We start from the raw sequence: 20718 nt of genomic DNA on the forward strand, positions 1-20718 counted from the left end.
TTTAGGGTAAGGGTTATGTTAAGGATAAGTGTTAGGGTAAGGGTAAGGGTAATGGTAACCGTAAGTGTAAAGGTAAGGGTTAGGGTAAGGGTAAGAATAAGGGTATGGGTAATGGTAAGGGTGAGGGTTAGGCTAAGGGTAAGTGTAAGGTTTAGATTTAGGCTAAGGGTAAGTGTAGCAGAAAGGTAAGCTTTAAGGTAAGGTTTAAGGTTTAGGGTTAGGTTAAGGGTAAGGGTAAGGGTACGGGTCAGGGTAAGGGTTAGAGTAAGGGTTTGAGTAATGGTAAGGGTAAGGGTTAGGATAAGTGTAAGGGTGCAAGCAAGGATTATGGCAAGAGTAAGTGTAAGGGTAATAGAAAGGGTTAGGGTAAGTATAAGGGTAAGGGAAAGTGTTAGGATATGTTTTAGGGGAAGCAGAAGGGTAAGGGTTAGGTTAAGTGTAAGGGGAAGGGGAAGGTAAGGGGAAGGGTTGGAGTAAGGATTAGGGTAAGGGTAAGGTTATGGTTAAAGGAAAGAGTAAGGGTAAGGAAAAAGTAAAGGTAAGGATTTGGGTAATGGTAAGGGTGAGAAGGGTTAGGGTAAGGGTTACGGTAAGGGTTAGGTAACGCAGTGTACAACCTGGGACGTCACACGCAGAGCTGCCTCTGGCAAGGTGAGTGAGGAACAGATGTAGCAGTTGTTGTGTTGTAGGTCTCACTGTTCCTCTAAGCATCCCCTCTTTGTCTTCTAGAGGTGTTGTAGCTGTTTGAAGAGGGTAGATTGAAGCATCTGCCTCGGGGACTGGTAAGCGGCAGAGGTAAGGGAGCAGATGAGAGTAACTTACCTAGTTGTGCTGTGTCTTTGGATGCTGCATCGGCCTATGCGTTTCTTTTTCTTTCACAGGTGTCTCGCACAGGCTCAAAGGAGCAAACTGCACTCTGAAGAGTTGTGTAAGAAGAGGGGCTGGTCATGAGCTGGGTTGGAGCAGAACGACCAAGTAGCACAAGGTGACTATGAAAGGTGTCCGTCTTGCTTTGCAGGTGCCGTGGCAGGCTCTCCACAGAAGTGGATAAGGATATGAGATAAGGCCAGAGAGCGACAAGGAGCGGCACGTGCAGGGATGGTTTTGAAGCGCTGCGGTGGCTTCCTCTTCTGTTCATCAGGTGCCACAGGCAAGGTGGGTTGTAACATCAGTCGTTATATTTGCATGAAAGCAGTTCACTTGAATGCCACAGTGCATCTGAGTAGGGTGTTCTAGCAGAACAAGCTTGTCTGGCACAGCGGTGCCTGATGGCAGTGTGTTTCCTCAGGTGAAGAGGTGCCTGAAGCCCCATCCTATCTAGCCTGCACACAATTATCTGAGAATGAAAGCTGCTTTCCAGTAATTCAGAAAGCCAAGTTACGTCTCGGACTTGAGCATCTCGGGCTTTTGGGCCTGTCTGTAACATTTGGCACCAGCACTAATACTTTTTTTGGCATATGTTTAGCGTTTGGGGCCTGTGTCTGGGATTTGGGCCCTGTCTCGAACCACTGGGGCTTTGTCCTGGGTTTTGGAGCCTGCCTCTAGAGTTCAGGGCCTGTGATTAGGCTTTTGGGGTCTGTGTCTGGGGGCCGGTATCTGGGGGCAAGGGGGGAGCTGCTTGTAGACCCTAGGGGCCAGCACTGAGGGGGTTGGGAGCTGACTCTACACCTTTGGGGCCTGCTTCTGGGGGGGGGAGGGTTGAGACCAGCATCTGGGGGAGGGGTGGGAGCTCTCTGTATTCGTTTGGAGCCTGTGGCGGGGGGGGGGGGGGGGGGGGGGGGGCGGGGCGGAGAAGGGAAGGGTTGGTTGGGAGGTGCTTGTACACTGTTGGAGCCTGGGTTGAGGGAGGAGGTTTGGAGCTGCTTCTACACCTTTGGGCTTGGCATCGGGGGTAGGGGGTTGGGTGCTGGTTGTAGGGGCCTGTGTTTGGGGGGGGGGCTTGGGACCTGCGTCTGGGGGAGGGGTGGGAGCTGCTTGTACACCTTTGGGGCCTGCATCTGTGGGGGGTCAGGGCCTGTGTCTAGCGGGCTGGGAACTGCTTGTACAATGTAGGAATCTGTTTCTGCAGGGTGGCTGGGAGCTGTTTGTACAACTTTGGGGCCAGCATCTGGGGGTGGCTGGGAGCTGCCTGTACACTGTAGGGGCCTGTGTTTGTGGGGGGCTTGGGGGCCTCCCTTGGGGGGAGGGGGGGGAGGGTTGGGAGCTGCTTGTATAGGGTAGGGGGCCTGCCTGGCAGGGGTTGGGAGCTGCTTGTAGAATTTGGGTCCCTGTGTCTGGGGGGGGGTTGGGGCCTGTGTCTCAGGGGTGTTGGGAACTGGTTGTACACCTTTGGGTCCTGTCTCTGGGGGGGAGCTACTTGTACACTTTTGGGGTCTGTATTTGAGTGGGGTTGGGAGCTGCTTGTGCACTTTTGGACCTATGTTTAGGGGCATTGGGAGCTGTTCATGCATTCTAGGTGCCTCCCTTTTGAGAAGGGTTGGGGCCTGCATCTGTGGGTGGTTGGGAGCTGCTTGTACACTATAGGGGCCATGGTCTTGGAGGGGGGTCTGGGCTGTTTATATACCTTTGTATAAACCCCCCGACCCCCAAACACAAAGGTGTGTTTGGGGGGGGGGGGGGGCGGGCCTGTGCCTCGGGGAGTTGGGAGGTGCTTGTTCACTCTAGGAGCCTCCATTTGGGGGTCTTTGGGGCCTCCCTTTGAGGGGGAGGGAGTTGGGAGTTGGTTGTACACCTCTGCATCCCATGTCTTGTGGGGGGTGGGGGGAGTGGGACCGGTCTCTGAAGGGGCGGGTTGTGAGCTGCTTGTACACCTGTGTCGGGGGGAGGGTAGGGGGGTTGGCGGGGGGCGGGCCCGGGTCTTGGGCCAGTGTCTGGGTGGAGTCCAGTTCTTGGGAGGGGGTGGTGGGGTAGGAGCTGCTTGTGGGCAGTTGGGGTCTGCATCTGGGTGTGGTCGGTGCCTGCTTCTGTTGGCAGTTTGGGGCCTGCTTGTAGACTTGTGCAGCCTGGGTTTGGGGGCTTTTCTGTAACGTTTGGGGTCTGCATTTTTGCTTTGGGATGCATCTTGAGCTTTTGAGGCCTAGCAGTAGCATTTGGGGCCTGCATCTGGGGCTTTTCTGTAGCATTTTGGTTGTGTATTTGTGATTTGGGGCCTGTATCCAGGGTTTTGCCTTTTTTGTAGTTTCCATCTTTGTGTGTGTGTGTTTCGTTGTTGGTTGTCTGGGGTTAGGGGCAGTTTGGGGTTTGGATTAAGGTCAGTGTCATTAGCGTTAGGGGGTTGATAATAAGGGTTAGGGTTGTGGTTGGAGTTGTTAGGTTTAAGGGGAATAAGGATTTCAGGGTAAGGGGATCAAGGTTGTGGGAATAAAAATGTTGTTTTTGCGCAGTTACATCCTGTAGAGGGAAGGAAGGTGGTATTGAGATATGCTTGCAGTGATAAGACAGCTTAACAGTGTGAAATGAGTTCATCTGATTCGTGTCAATATGGACCAATGCTAGGGCCGCATGATATGATGAAAAGTCTGAGAAAACCAGAGTGGTTAATGTATATAGTTCTTGTATCTTGCAAAGGAATGGTCCAGCAATTCGGGTCAATAGGGGATAAGAGAACAAAGGGGTTTCAGAATAACTGCTAACTATTACAACTGTTGCATGGGACACTATGCAAGTGTCTGCCATCCAGCCAAGATGGACAAAGGAGAAGGACAAGAGAAAAGCCTGGGAGGAAGACTACGAGCCTTCAGTACGAGCGGCCCCCAGAGGGACCACCGGAGACTGATAACGCATGCACCAGTGGGAGGGTTTGGATTCTGGGAACTAATTAGAATAACCCTGCCTTTTGTAGAAGTAGTAATGAATATGTATTAGCCTAGCAGCATAAAAACCAGCCACCTGATGTAACTTGTGTGGGTCTTGGTGGAGCAGAGACTCCTGGCGCACCCAGCGCTGCTTGCTTACCTCTATTCATTTAATAAATTGTAAATTTCAATTGCAATCCTATTTGGGACCCAGTCATTTATTACAAGTGGGGGCTCGTCCGGGAGGGCTTTGGTTCCTGATTTCTGTTTTGATCTAGGAGAGGCACCCCCACCATTTGGTGGCTGCTCTTTGAGTCAGGTCGGAACTAATGGCATCTTGAACCTGAATAAAGGTAAACAAAGTTTCTGATTCTTTTTTTCAGCTCCCTTGCCAGCTGCAGCACTATATTTTGCCCGTAATTGTGTGTGTGAAGATCCGAACGAAGATGACGGAGTCGTAAGCATTTAAAGCGTATACCGTTCGGTTGGGTGGGGTTTGGTTGCCTGTGTGTGTAAGAGTGTGACTGAGATGGAACTTAGTTCCGAAGTGATTGTGGAGGTCTTCTAACCGCGGTTCCAATCTCCCTCAAGGGACTTGGCTGGTGAAGGACCGAAGGGATTCCTATAGGATTTGTGGGTGTGTGATAGGTCCTCGACCCCCTGCAAGACACTCTTACTAAGGTAACCAAGGGCTGTGGGAATTGCCATAGTAAAATTCCTAGATGGGTCAGACAAAATCGAAGACCAGAGACCAGAAGAAAGGGAGCAAATTACCAGTCATACCACCAGAAAGTCCATTAGGAATAACGATTAGAAATTGGAATGATAGGGACCCCAGAAATGGAAAAAGTAAATTAAAAATGGTCCAGTATTGTGTGACAGAATGGCCAAAGGAGCCTTTAAGACTACATGTCTTTTGGCCTGTTTCTGAATCCTTCGAAGACTGGATTTGCCAGGCCTTAAATATCCATGTTAATTCAAAGGAACCTTTTAGCCAGGAAGAAAGTGATTATGCAGGATTATGGATCAGGAGGACTTCAGGTCCTTTTCCAGCCTCAATATTTACACTAAAAGCAGGTAAGAAATTTGAAGAACAAGAAGAACATGAAAAAGGAAAAGAAGATAAACGTGAGCCGTTGGATAAGCTACCACCTCCATATCCTAACAATCCACCCCCGGCGGCTCCCCCTCCGGTGGCTGTGGTATCGCCACCAGTACCACTGTTGCCCCAGCTTCCACCACCAAAAGCACCAGAATTAGACTGACCTCCGGCCGCATGCACGAGAAGTAGGACTGACGTATCTGAGAGGGCTTCTCTATATCCCTTAAGGGAGGTAACTGGTGTATAACTGGTGCGCGTCTTGGTGGAGCAGAGACTCCCAGCGTACCCAGCACTGTTTGCTTACCTCTATTCATTCAGTGAATTGTAAACTTTGATTGTAATCCTATTTGGGACTTTTATTTATTATAACAGACAACCTTGTAAAACGCAGACAACCAGAATCCTTACAGCAATTAGGTGGAAATCACGGCGTAAGAAACATTACCACCTCAAAGAGTAAAAACCTCAAAAGAAATGTGACTTGTAACAGGCCAGCAGCTGTGTATTTTCTGTGAAGCACCAGCTAGATTATGAACCTTGAATAGCACAGTTAAAGGGGAAACAGGGGAGGGTCCCGGTCCTCGGCAGAAAAAAAAAGTGTATAAACTGTGTATGGAATTAGTAGGCACCCTCCTGCTTGTGGGACACCCGCCATTGTAATCTCGAATAATAATGCTACTGTACTGAGATCCTCGACTCAGCCTATGCTATTTGCTACAGATTGATTCAGGGTTTTAAGGTTTCAGGGATTGGGCACTAGGGTTGGGTTTCAGGGTAAGGGGTTTCAGGGTTTATGTTTAGGATTTTAAGGTTTTTAGGGTTGGAGTTTTAACAACGGTTAGGGTTTTAAGGATTTGGGGGTTAGAGTTTTAAGGGTTTCAGGGTTAGCGTGTTAGGGTATTAGAGTTTTTTGGGTTGTAGAGTTGATATGTTTTTTAGGGTTAGAGTCTTAAGGTTTTATTTTTGGTCAGTTATTTACGGTTAGGGTTTTAAGATCTTTTTTTTTTTTTTTTTTTTTTTTTTCAGGTTAGGTTCTCCAGGTCCAGGGTTTTGAGTATCCTAATTTTGGGGGTTTGGATTTTGAGCATCTTAATTTTGGGGGTTAGGCTTTTGTGTGCCCTAATTTTTTGGGATAGGCTTTCAAGCATCCTAAGTAGTTGGGTTAGGGTTTTGAGCATCTTAATATTTTGGGTCTGGGTAATGAGCATCCTCAGTTTTCAGGATAGGGTTTGGAGCATCTTAATGTTTCCAGGATAGGGTTTTGAGCGTCCTAAGTTATTGGGATAGGTCTTTGAGCTTCCTAATGTTTTCCGGATAGGGTTTGGAGCATCTTAATGTTTTGGGTTTGGGTTTTGAGCGTCTGAATGTTTTTGGGTTAGGGCTTGGAGCATCCTAATGTTTTTGGGTTAGGGCTTTGAGCGTCCTGTTTTCAGGATAGGCTTTGGAGCGTCCTAGTGTTTTCGGGATAGGGTTTTGAGCGTCCAAAGTTTTTGGGTTTGGGTTTTGAGCGTCCAAAGTGTTATAAGTTGCCCCCTTAATTAATTTTCAGAGAACATTGTATTAATCATAGAAAGGAATTTATTGAGTAAGCAAATATCAAGCAAAACAGCACTGGGCAGCCGGGGAGTCTCAGCTCCGCCAACGGCACGCACCTCACCCCTGCCAGGGTCCTTTTTTATACCTTGCTAATTCTGGGATTACACAGCACATCCTGGTATATTCTGCGACTGCGCGCACTGTTGCTATGTTCCCTCAACATAACCCTAAAATTAACCGTAACCATTACCCTAACACTTATCCTTACCTAACCCTAACCCTAACCCTTACTCTAACTTTTAACACTGACCCGTAACCTTAGACTTCCCCTTACCCTTACCCTTACTCTTACCCTTACCCTAACCCTTACCCTTACACTTACGGTTACCATTAAGCTTACCCTTACCCTAACACTTACCCTTACCCTATCCCTTACACTTATCCTTATCCATACAACTTACGCTTACCCTAACACTTAACCTTAACCTAACCCTAAGCCTAAACCTTACCTGAACCCTTACCCTGACCCTTACAATAACCCTTACCCTAAAACTTACACTTAACCTTAACCTTACCCTTAACCTTAACCTAATACTTACCCTTACTTTTCCCTCACCCTCACCCTAAAATTAACCCTAACCATTACCCCAACACTTACCCTTACCCTTACCCTTACCCTTACCCTTACCCTTACTGTTACCGTTACCCTTACCCTTACCCTTACCCTTACCCTTACCCTTACCCTTACCCTTACCCTTACCCTTACCCTTACCCGACCCCATACCCTTAACCTAACCCTAAACCTTACCCTTATCCTAACACTTACCCTTACCGTAAACCTTACCCTTTCTGCTACACTTACCCTTAGCCTAAATCTAAACCTTACACTTACCCTTAGCCTAACCCTCGCCCTTACCATTACCCATACCCTTATTCTTACCCTTACCCTAACACTTACCTTTACACTTACGGTTACCATTAACCTTACCCTTACCCTAACACTTATCCTTAACATAACCCTTACCCTAAACTTTACCCCAACCCTTACCCTGACCCTTACATTAACCCTAACCCTTACCCTAAACCTTACACTTACTCTTAACCTTAACCTTACCCTTAACATTCACCTAATACTTACGCATACGTTTTCCTGACTTTAACCCTAAAACTAACCCTAACCATTACCCTAACACTTAACCTTACCCTAACCCTAACCCTTACTCTAACCCTTACCCTGACCTGTACCCTTACACTTACCCTTTACCCTTATACTTACCCTAATTCTTACCCATACCATAACCCATACCCTAACACATATTTGTACCCTTAACCTTACCGTTACCCTTAACCTTACCCTTACCCTTACTCTATCCGTTACCCTTACGCTTACCCTTAACATAAACCTTACCCTTGACCTTACCCTTACCATAAGCCATACAACAACACTTACATGTACACTTACGCTTGCACTTACCCTAGCAATTACTCGTACAATTACCCTTAACCTTACTATTAAGCTAACCCTAAACCTTACCCTTATCCTAACACTTACCCTTATCCTAAACCTTACCCTTTCTGCTACACTTACCCTTTGCCTAATTCTAAATCTTACCCTAACCCTCACCCTCACCTAAATCTAACCATTACCCTAACACTCACTCTTACCATTATACTTACTTTTACCGTTAACCTAAACCTTACCCCAACCCTTACCCTGACCCTTACATTAACCCTAACCCTTACCCTAACCCTAACTCTAACCCTAACCCTTACCCTAACCCTTACACTTAATCTTAACTTTAACCTTACCCTTAAACTAATACATACGCTTACGTTTCCCTCACCATAACCCTAAAATTAACCGTAACCATTACCCTAACACTTACCCTTACCCTAACCCTTACTCAAACCCTTACAATTACCCGTACTTTTACACATACCCTTACACTTACCCTTCCTCTTAAACTTACACTAACCCTTACCCTTAACTAAATCTAACCCTTACACTAAACATCATCCTTACCCTTACCATTATCCCTTCTCTTACCCTTATCCTAAACATTTCCCAAACCCTTACCCTTACATTAAACCTAACCCTTACCATAACTCTTAACCTTATCCTTAAACTTAACCTAATACTTACCCTTACGTTTCCCTCACCCTAAACCTAAAATTAGCCTAACCATTACCCTAACACTTACCCTTACTCTAACCCTTACCCTGAACTTAAGTGTAAGTGTTAGGATAACGTTAACCTTAAGGGTGACCCTTAAGCTTATCCTTAATGTTTATGGTTAGGTTAAGGGTAATTGTACGAGTAATTACTAGGATAAGTGCAAGCGTAAGTGTACATGTAAGTGTTGATGTATGGCTTATGGTAAGGGTAAGGTAAAGGGTAAGGTTTATGTTAAGGGAAAGCGTAAGAGTAACGGATAGAATAAGGGTAAGTGTAACGGTTAAGTGTTAGGGTAATGGTTAGGGTTAATTTTAGGATTAGGGTGAGAAAAATGTAAGGTTAAGTACTAGCTTAAGGTTAAGGGTAAGGTTAAGGTTAAGAGTAAGTGTAAGGTTTAGGTTAAGGGTTAGGGTTAATGTAAGGTTCAGGGAAAGGTTTGGGGTAAGGTTTAGGGTTAGGTTCAGCTTAAGGGTAAGGGTTGGGGTAAGGTTAAGGGTATGGATAAGGATAAGTGTAAGGGATAGGGTAAGGGTAAGGGTTAGCGTAAGGGTAAGATTAATGGTAAGGTTTATGTTAAGGGTAAGCGTAAGGGTAACGGATAGAGTAAGGGTAAGTGTAACGGTAAGGTTAAGGGTACAAATATGTGTTAGGGTATGGGTTATGGTATGGGTAAGAGTTAGGGTAATGTAAGGGTAAGGGTGAGTGTAAGGGTATGGGTCAGGGTAAGGGTTAGAGTAAGGGTTAGGGTTAGGGTAAGGGTAAGTGTTAGAATAATGGTTAGGGTTAATTTTAGGGTTAGGGTGAGGGAAACGTAAGGGTAAGTATTGGGTTAAGGTAAGGGTAAGTGTAAGGTTTAGATTTAGGCTAATGGTAAATGTAGCAGAAAGGGTAAGGTTTACGATAAGGGTAAGTGTTAGGGTAAGGGTAAGGTTTAGGGTAACATAAAGGGTAAGGATTACGGTAAGGGTAAGGGTACGGGTAGAATTTGTTAGAATATGGCTTATGGTAAGGGTAAGGTTTAGGGTAAGAGTAAGGGTAAGGGTATGTGTAAGGGTACGGGTCATTGTAAGGGTTAGAGTAAGGGTTAGGGTAAGGGTAGGTGTTAGGGTAATGGTTAGGGTTAATTTTAGGGTTAGGGTGAGGGAAACGGAAGGGTAAGTATTAGGTTAAGGTTAAGGTTAAGGGTAAGGTTAAGGTTAAGAGTAAGTGTAAGTTTTAGGGTAAGGGTAAGGGTTAATGTAAGGGTCAGGGTAAGGGTTAAGGTAAGGTTTAGTGTTAGAGTTAGGTTAAGGTTAAGTTTTAGGGTAAGGGTAAGTTGTATGTATAAGGATAAGTGTAAGGGTAAGTGTTAGGGTAAGTGTAAGGATAAGGATAAGTGTACAAGTCAGGGTAAGGTTTAGAGTTAGGATTAGGGTTTCGGTTAGGGTAAGGGTAAGTGTTAGGGTAATGGTTAGGGTTAATTTTAGGTGTAGGGTGACGGATAAGAAAGGGTAAGTAGTAGGTTAAGGTTAAGCGTAAGGTTAAGGTTAAGAGTGAGTGTAAGTTTTAGGGTACGGTTTAGGGTTAATGTAAGGGTCAGGGTAAGTGTTTGGGTAAGATTTAGGGTTAGGGTAAGAGAAAGTATATGGGTAATGGTAAGGGTAAGTGTTAGGGTTAGGGTAAGTGTAAGGTTTAGATTTAGGCTAAGGGTAAGTGTAGCAGAAAGGGTAAGGGTTACGGTAAGTGTAAGTATAAGGATAAGGTTAAGGTTTAGGCTTACGTTAAGGGTAAGGGTAATGCTTTGGTAAGGGTAAGAGTAAGGGTAAAGGTAAGGGTTACGGTAAGGGTAAGGGTACTGGTAGAAGTATGTGTTAGAGTACGGCTTATGGTAAGGGTACAAGTAGCTCCCCCCCCAGAGACAGGACCCAAAGGTGTACAACCAGTTCCCAACACCCCTGAGACACAGGCCCCAACCCCCCCCCCAGACAAAGGGACCCAAATTCTACAAGCAGCTCCCAACCCCTGCCAGGCAGGCCCCCTACCCTATACAAGCAGCTCCCAACCCTCCCCCCCTCCCCCCGAGGGAGGCCCCCAAGCCCTCCACAAACACAGGCCCCTACAGTGTACAGGCAGCTCCCAGCCACCCCCAGATGCTGGCCCCAAAGTTGTACAAACAGCTCCCAGCCACCCTGCAGAAACAGATTCCTACATTGTACAAGCAGTTCCCAGCCCGCTAGACACAGGCCCTGACCCCCCACAGATGCAGGCCCCAAAGGTGTACAAGCAGCTCCCACCCCTCCCCCAGACGCAGGTCCCAAGCCCCCCCCCCAAACACAGGCCCCTACAACCAGCACCCAACCCCCTACCCCCGATGCCAAGCCCAAAGGTGTAGAAGCAGCTCCAAACCTCCTCCCTCAACCCAGGCTCCAACAGTGTACAAGCAGCTCCCAACCAACCCTCCCCTTCCCCGCCACCCCCCCCCCCCGCCACAGGCTCCAAACGAATACAGAGAGCTCCCACCCCTCCCCCAGATGCTGGTCTCAACCCCCCCCCCCCAGAAGCAGGCCCCAAAGGTGTAGAGTCAGCTCCCAACCCCCTCAATGCTGGCCCCAAGGGGGTCTACAAGCAGCTCCCCCCTTGCCCCCAGATACCGGCCCCCAGACACAGACCCCAAAAGCTAATCACAGGCCCTGAACTCTAGAGGCAGGCTCCAAAACCCAGGACAAAGCCCCAGTGGTTCAAGACAGGGCCCAAATCCCAGACACAGGCCCCAAACGCTAAACATATGCCAAAAAAAGTATTAGTGCTGGTGCCAAATGTTACAGACAGGCCCAAAAGCCCGAGATGCTCAAGTCCGAGATGTAACTTGGCTTTCTGAATTACTGGAAAGCAGCTTTCATTCTCAGATAATTGTGTGCAGGCTGATTAAGGAGGTATTGGGGAGGCAAGGACAATCCGCAGACAAGGACTGTATATCTCGAAACAAGACACTGGAACTCATGATAAGGAAGCGGCAGGCGGACAGAGAAACGAATGTAAGGACTATAAATCCCGAAACTGGACATTGGAATTCATTATAAAGATACAACAAATGGGAGAATTAGCAACAACCAGCTCTTGCAATTAAGAAACATGCCAATTCAGCAGATTCCTGACCAAAGGTGAAAAGTACACTGTGAGGAAGGCTCGGGGTCTTCCTCCCAAAGACCCCTGCCCACGTCCCAAAGACCCCTGCCCACAATTCTTGGAAGGCTCTGCGCAGGCGCAAGGTGCCAAAAGGCTAATTAGCATGAGAAGCGAGGGAAGGCGGGGATAGGTAATGCATATGTATAGGTGCTTGTAGAATATTGATAGATTGATTGTATAAATTCAAGACTGCTTTCTGCTTTGGGTATGCACGATAGGTGGAGAGATCCCCCGTGCATCCAGCGCTGCAATAAAGAATATACCACTTAAAGGAATTTCGGCTTCGATCTTTGAATCAATTTGGCGACCCAGATGGGACAACCTCTCTGCCGGACTGCAGGACCTGCTGGGAACAGGACTCCCTAGGGTACCCCCGGGATTTCCCGGAGGGACTCCTCGAGTCACCGGATCACTGCGGAGGCAGACAAGGACCCCATCATTGTAAGTGAGTATATTCTTTATTCTGGTTTGGTTTTCTGGTAGACCGGTCATCTGGAACTGTCTGTAAGTCAGAAGGTGATCTTCTGCGAGGCAGTGTTTGGTATATACTTTGTGGTTAGCACCATAAGTATATGTTTGGGGACCTTAAGGAAGGAGCTCGCTTTAAGGTCCATCTGGAATTGTGTTGTCTATTTCGGTTTTCTGACTCATGGAGTATGGTATTTAACTCTGGTTATTGTTACTGCGATTTTGGCTATTTTCCTGGTGGTAATAGTAGGTTCGTGGCATTGTTATAAGAAAGATATCGTTACGGTGTTACACAGTTCGTTTTTCTGACTTATCGCATGTGGAATTTGACTCTGACTATTGTTACTGTGATTTTGGCAATATTGCTGGTAATAGTAGTTTTGTGGCATCGCTACTGAAAGATATTGCGTGCCCGTATTTTTGTGAGTGATACGTTTTGTGATACGCTTTTGTAAGTAACATGTGTATTCTGAAAGTGTAAACTGGAAACTGGGGGGGCAAACAAGCAGTGAAATTTTAAAGAAAAGTGTGTTAGGATGTGTTTGAAGTCACTGGAAGGATATTGGAGGATCTGCCGGTGGAAGTGTGAACAGGAAAACATTGATAAAATATCGTAATCAGTGGTGGCGGCTTTATAAGCTGGAATGTGGAGAAAAGTGGCCCCTAAATGGAACTTTAAACTCTAATATTTTGCTACAGTTAATGTTGATTTTTGAGAAGCAGAACAGGATGAAATGTTGTATACTGATGTTTCAGCATCTTGGTGGGAAAAGGTACGGAATTAAGTTGGCCCCTGACTGAACCTTTGATGTTGGCATTAGAGAAGTACAGGCTGGAGAAAGATAAAGGAAGTGTTAAAAGGGTTGTTGAAAGTGTTAAAGGTGTTTGAAGTTGAATGAGCAGGGAAAGAGGATGTAGGAATGTTAATAGTTCTGCCTCTGCCCGAGGCAGAGATCTTAAAATCATGGGTGTTAGCCCTTTAGGGCAAAGGGACCATGATCGGTCCGAGAGAGTTGTCACAGAAACAGAAAAGCAGTCAACTCTTAAAACACCCTGAGTTCATGTGGGAGCTCAGATTGCTGATGGGACCGTTCAGGGAACTGTGGACAATTGCATTCCCCTGACCGACCCCCACTAAGACCCGAATCATCCTGAAAATTATGAACGGTTAAGTAAATACTAAAACCTGGATGAATTGGGAATTGAGAATATGCTTCCAACAAGGTCTAAAAGAAAGCCCTATGGAATTTTTGGACCAACTCTGAAATGTAATGAAAATAAATAAATAAATAAATAAATAAATAAAACAAAACGGTTTGGACCTGGCTTTGGAGGACAAATTGACTAGCCTTTTCCTAGGGTAATCAACCCCTGATTTCAACAGGAATAACGGGGACCTGGGGAATCTACCCTAGCGGATCCTCCACTGGTTATAATGAAGCTAGGGGAGGAATGGAAGTGAAATTTCTTATTGCTATGGGGCAACGTATTCAGTTCTAAATCAAGCATTAATGCCTTCACAGAATTATTATGTTAGGGTAAAAGGCGTGTCGTGGTTTAACCCGGCCGGCAGCTAAACACCACGCAGCTGTTCGCTCGCCCTCCCCCTCCCTCTCTGGGACGGGGGAGAGAAATGGAAAGTGAAGCCCGTGAGTTGAGATAAAGACAGTTTAATAAAACAAAATAATACTAATACTAATACTCATGCTAATACTAATATTACTACTACTACTACTACTAATAATAATAATAATAATAATAATAATAATAGTACCACTACTAATAATGTGTACAAACAAGTGATGCACAATGCAATTGCTCACCACCCGCTGACCGATGCCCAGCCTAACCCCGAGCAGTCCGGCCCCCTCCCCCTGGCTAGCCACCCCTATGTATTGTTTAGCCTGACGTCAGATGCTATGGAATACCCCTTTGGCTAGTTTGGGTCACCTGTCCTGGGTCTGTCCCCTCCCAGCTCTTCCTGCACCCCCAGCCTGCCTGTTGGCAGGACAGAGCAAGAAGCTGAGATGTCCTTGGCTTGGTATAAGCATTGCTCTGCAACAATTAAAACATCGGGGTGTTATCAGCACTCTTCTCATCCTAAGCCAAAACGTAGCATTCTACCAGCTACTAGGAAGAAAATTACCTCTGTTCTAACTGAAACCAGGACAAGGTGTAACCGAAAAGGCTTATTTTTGTGAACCTTTGAAGTACAAGTTAGGGAAACAATGGGGCATACACAGATTTTTATCTATGCCTAGCTCCTCATGGGCACTCTTAGGTAGAGATTTATTAGAGCAAGTAGGAGCAGAAATTGTCTTTGAAAAAGGGAAAATGGAATTAAGAACAGGAGAAGAACAACTAATAAATGTGTTAAGCTTGGCACTAATACAAACTGACCCTAAAAGTGAAATACCTTTAGAGATCACAGATCAAGTATGTCCAGGAGTTTGGGCTACCGAAGTCCCTGGAAGAGCTAAAAATGTGACCTTAATACTTATTAAATTAAAGCCAGGAGAGAAACCCGTTAAGGTTAAGTAATATCCTTTGAGGATAGAAGATAGGAAAGGAATTAAAGAGATAATTGATAAATTTTTACAGTATGGATTATTGCTTGAATGCGAATCAGAATACAATGCACCCATATTGCCAATTAAAAAGGCAGATGAAAAAGCTATAGGCTAGTTCAGGATTTGAGGGCCATAAATAAAATCACTGAGGATATACATCCAGTAGTGGCAAACCCTTATACTTTGCTGACTAAATTAAAGAATAGTCAAGTCTGGTTTACCGTACTGGATTTAAAAGATGCCTTCTTCTGCCTAGGCTTAGCCACAGAAAGCCAAAACCTATTCGCCTTTGAATGGGAAAATCCCGATTCAGGCAGAAAGACGCAGCTTACGTGGACATTACTACCTCAAGGATTCAAGAATAGCCCCGCTATTTTTGGAAACCAATTAGCAAGGGAACTCGAAACATGGATACCTCCGGACACTGAAGGTGCTTTGTTACAATATGTAGATGATCTTTTAATAGCTACCGAGACTAAAGGCAGTTGTATTCAATGGGCTATAAGTCGTCTTAATTTTCTGGGTTTAAATGGATATCAAGTCTCTTGACAGAAAGTCCAGCTGGCTCAACAAAGTGTGACCTATCTGGGATTTGACATTTCGGAAGGACAACGAGAACTAGGAACTGAACATAAGGAAGTCATTTGCTGGACTCCAGAACCTCAAATGGTAAAGGAGCTACAAACCTTTTTAGGAATGACAGGTTGGTGTCGCCTTTGGATTTATAATGATGGACTATTGGTAAAGCCTCTATGTGAATTGATAAAGATTAACCAGTCAAAGTTAGTCTGGACTGGAGAAGCACAAAAAGTCTTTAAACAACTTAAACAAGAATTGATGATTTTGAAATATCAAGCAATATTGGTAGAACAGGACGACGTGGAAATTGTGATAATTAATATTGTGAATCTAGCCTCTTTTCTTAGTGATGCTCCGGCACAACCTGTGATTCACGATTGTTTAGAAACTATAGAGACTGTGTATTCCAGCCGAGCAGACCTTAAGGAGGAGCCCCTGGAAGATGCGGAAGAAACTTGGTTCACGGATGGGAGCAGTTTTGTTACGCAAAGACAACATAAAGCTGGATATGCTATAACAACTACTCAGCAGGTAATCGAGTCTAAGCCTTTACCCCCTGGAACATCAGCTCAAAAGGCGGAGATAGTTGCTCTCACGAGAGCATTGGAACTGGCAGCGGGAAAAAGGGTAAATATTTGGACAGATTCTAAATATACATTCGGCGTGGTACATGCTCATGGAGCAATTTGGAAAGACCATGGATTGCTGACCGCTCAGTGAAAACACAAAGTATGCTGAAGAAATTTTAAAATTGTTAGAGGCTGTAAAACAACCAGAAAAGGTAGCTATCATGCATTGTCAGGGACACCAAAAGGGGAACACCGATTTTGAAATTGGAAAATCGATTGGCAGAGGCTAAGCAGGCAGCTGTTCTAACTGAGGTGAAGGCATTGTCTTTGATACCAGACGGTAAAATCCAAACTATATCCAAATTATACAAAAGAAGACTTAAAATTAATTGAAGATTTGAAAGGTAAAATGAAACCAGATGGATGAGTATATTTAAAAGATAACCACATAGTAATGCCCTCTAATTTGACATGGCCCATAGTTCTTACAGAACACAATAAAACGCACTGGGGAGCTGGCACACTGCATAAGAGCCTGAGTCAGACATTAGTGGGACGATATGATAAAACAAGTAACTCAACAATGTAGCATTTGCTTACACAATAACCCCAATACCAAGGATAGAATAAAATTTGGAATAATCGGTAAAGGAAATTATTCGGGGCAACAGTGGCAAATTGATTTTTCAGAACTTCCTAGAAAAGGGGGGTATCATTATTTACTGGTTCTGACTGACACGTTTTCAGGAAGGCCTGAAGCCTTTCCCTGTCGAACAAACAAAGCAAGAGAAGTGGTTAAAGTCTTGTTAAATGAAATAATACCATGCTTTGGGATTCTCGTAGCAATGTCTTCTGATAGAGTTTCACATTCTTGTGCACAAGTGGTAGAACAGATAAGTAAGATTCTAAAGATAGATTGGCAACTGCATACTCCTTATAGACCACAGGCAAGTGGACAGGTAGAAAAAATGAACCATTTAATTAAACAATAAATAGCTAAAATTGGATAAGAAGCTAATTTGTCATGGCCTCAATCCCTCCCTTTAGCATTACTTGGAATTAGAGTTAAACCTAGAATAAAAGGAAATTTGAGTCCCTTCAAAATCTTATATGCAAGGCCATAGCAATTTCTATTTAGTGGAGAGGACCTAACGCAGTTAGGATCAGAATATTTATATGCTCATATAACTGAACTTCAGAAACAATTAAATAAAGTACATAAATTTGTTTTAGGGACCAGGGCTAGAGGGTTGGATCAACCAATCCACCCCTTTAAGCTCGGGGATTATATATATATATAAAGACTTTTTCAGGACAACCCCTACAGGAAAAATGGAAGGAAAGTGGATGGGACCATACCAAGTATTACTGACAACACACAGCGCCATGAAGATTAAGAAGCAAGCAGCTTGGATCCACAATTCAAGGGTGAAGAAGGCCCCGGCGAGGATATGGACCACCACTCCAATTGGACCAACAAAATTACGGTTTTCCAGATCCTAATGATTGCAGGGGTGCAGTTCTCGGATTTGGGGTGGGCAACTTGGGATGAGAACTTACACCTGACCTTAATACAAACAATTTCTCAAGTAACTAATAAGACGAACTGTTGGGTATGCACCCATGTGCCACAGCATGGGAATAAGGGTGTATCGTTAATTGGGATTCCCTTGCCTGCAAACTTATCTTGGACTAATTTGTGGGAAAACACATCTTGGGGTCGAAAATATTAAGCAGTTTTGGAACTAGAAGTGAGTAGCCTCATGCCGTTAGAATCCTATTATGTATGTGTACAAAGGTGTAACCCACCTAAGGGTATAGGAAAACAGCATTGTATAAATACGGATACTACTTATGTGGGAAATCAGACATCTTGTAATTGAACAATTGATATTAGTACGACTAGCGGCTGGGCAAATTCAACCAGCTGGACGGTTCCAGAAGGAAAAGGGTGCTATTGGCTATGCAATGATACAGCCCGTAAGGTCTTGCCTGAGAATTGGAAGGGAACTTGCACTCTTGGAGCGGTAGTCCCCAATATGACAGTACATGATGTAGTGCCTCGAGGTTACTTGAGAACTCATATGCGGAGAATCAGATGAAAAATTAACAATCCATTGGTAGAGAGACACACCCCTTTTCATAGTTTTGTGCGATGGTTTATCCCATGGTTAGGAGTGAGTGAATTGGAAAAGGCAATAGTTCATATTTCTGCAATTATAGAGAAGTTAGAAAACAAAATTCTGGATGCTATAAAGGCTCAACAAGAAGAGATATCTAGTTTATCACAGGTAGTATTACAAAATCGGATGGCCCTAGACTTGTTACTGGCCACTCAAGGAGGAGTCTGTACAGTAATAAACACAAGTTGTTGTATGTATGTAGATCAGAGTGGAAGGATCTCTACCGACCTGGAAGAAATCTGGAAGCAGACAAGGATCCTACATGAGATCAGTAAAGATGATCTTTCATGGAGTTTTAGTGAACTATGCAATAAGTTAACCTCCTGGTTGCCCAATTTCCAATGGTTGAAACAAGTATTCATTGCTCTAATCGTATTAGTAGTGTTAGGAATATTTGTGTGCATGTTGTTTAGATGCCTGCTTTGTTGTGTTACTGTAAATAATGAAAGTGTCTGATGCAAAAGAATTTGCATGGGAAAAGAAAAGGGGGGATTGATTAAGGAGGTATTGGGGAGGCAAGGACAATCCCCAGACAAGGACTGTATATCTCGAAACAAGACACTGGAACTCATGATAAGGAAGCGGCAGGCGGACAGAGAAACGAATGTAAGGACTATAAATCCCGAAACTGGACATTGGAATTCATTATAAAGATACAACAAACGGGAGAATTAGCAACAACCAGCTCTTGCAATTAAGAAACATGCCAATTCAGCAGATTCCTGACCAAAGGTGAAAAGTACACTGTGAGGAAGACTCGGGGTCTTCCTCCCAAAGACCCCTGCCCACGTCCCAAAGACCCCTGCCCACAATTCTTGGAAGGCTCTGCGCAGGCGCTAGGTGCCAAAAGGCTAATTAGCATGAGAAGCGAGGGAAGGCGGGGATAGGTAATGCATATGTATAGGTGCTTGTAGAATATTGATAGATTGATTGTATAAATTCAAGACTGCTTTCTGCTTTGGGTATGCACGATAGGTGGAGAGATCCCCCGTGCATCCAGCGCTGCAATAAAGAATATACCACTCAAAGGAATTTCGGCTTCGATCTTTGAATCAATTTGGCGACCCAGATGGGACAACCTCTCTGCCGGACTGCAGGACCTGCTGGGAACAGGACTCCCTAGGGTACCCCCGGGATTTCCCGGAGGGACTCCTCGAGTCACCGGATCACTGCGGAGGCAGACAAGGACCCCATCATTGTAAGTGAGTATATTCTTTATTCTGGTTTGGTTTTCTGGTAGACCGGTCATCTGGAACTGTCTGTAAGTCAGAAGGTGATCTTCTGCGAGGCAGTGTTTGGTATATACTTTGTGGTTAGCACCATAAGTATATGTTTGGGGACCTTAAGGAAGGAGCTCGCTTTAAGGTCCATCTGGAATTGTGTTGTCTATTTCGGTTTTCTGACTCATGGAGTATGGTATTTAACTCTGGTTATTGTTACTGCGATTTTGGCTATTTTCCTGGTGGTAATAGTAGGTTCGTGGCATTGTTATAAGAAAGATATCGTTACGGTGTTACACAGTTCGTTTTTCTGACTTATCGCATGTGGAATTTGACTCTGACTATTGTTACTGTGATTTTGGCAATATTGCTGGTAATAGTAGTTTTGTGGCATCGCTACTGAAAGATATTGCGTGCCCGTATTTTTGTGAGTGATACGTTTTGTGATACGCTTTTGTAAGTAACATGTGTATTCTGAAAGTGTAAACTGGAAACTGGGGGGGCAAACAAGCAGTGAAATTTTAAAGAAAAGTGTGTTAGGATGTGTTTGAAGTCACTGGAAGGATATTGGAGGATCTGCCGGTGGAAGTGTGAACAGGAAAACATTGATAAAATATCGTAATCAGTGGTGGCGGCTTTATAAGCTGGAATGTGGAGAAAAGTGGCCCCTAAATGGAACTTTAAACTCTAATATTTTGCTACAGTTAATGTTGATTTTTGAGAAGCAGAACAGGATGAAATGTTGTATACTGATGTTTCAGCATCTTGGTGGGAAAAGGTACGGAATTAAGTTGGCCCCTGACTGAACCTTTGATGTTGGCATTAGAGAAGTACAGGCTGGAGAAAGATAAAGGAAGTGTTAAAAGGGTTGTTGAAAGTGTTAAAGGTGTTTGAAGTTGAATGAGCAGGGAAAGAGGATGTAGGAATGTTAATAGTTCTGCCTCTGCCCGAGGCAGAGATCTTAAAATCATGGGTGTTAGCCCTTTAGGGCAAAGGGACCATGATCGGTCCGAGAGAGTTGTCACAGAAACAGAAAAGCAGTCAACTCTTAAAACACCCTGAGTTCATGTGGGAGCTCAGATTGCTGATGGGACCGTTCAGGGAACTGTGGACAATTGCATTCCCCTGACCGACCCCCACTAAGACCCGAATCATCCTGAAAATTATGAACGGTTAAGTAAATACTAAAACCTGGATGAATTGGGAATTGAGAATATGCTTCCAACAAGGTCTAAAAGAAAGCCCTATGGAATTTTTGGACCAACTCTGAAATGTAATGAAAATAAATAAATAAATAAATAAATAAATAAAACAAAACGGTTTGGACCTGGCTTTGGAGGACAAATTGACTAGCCT

The sequence above is a fragment of the Netta rufina genome, assembly GCF_964035555.1.
Source record: "Netta rufina genome assembly, chromosome: 10".
Lineage (NCBI taxonomy): Eukaryota > Metazoa > Chordata > Aves > Anseriformes > Anatidae > Netta > Netta rufina.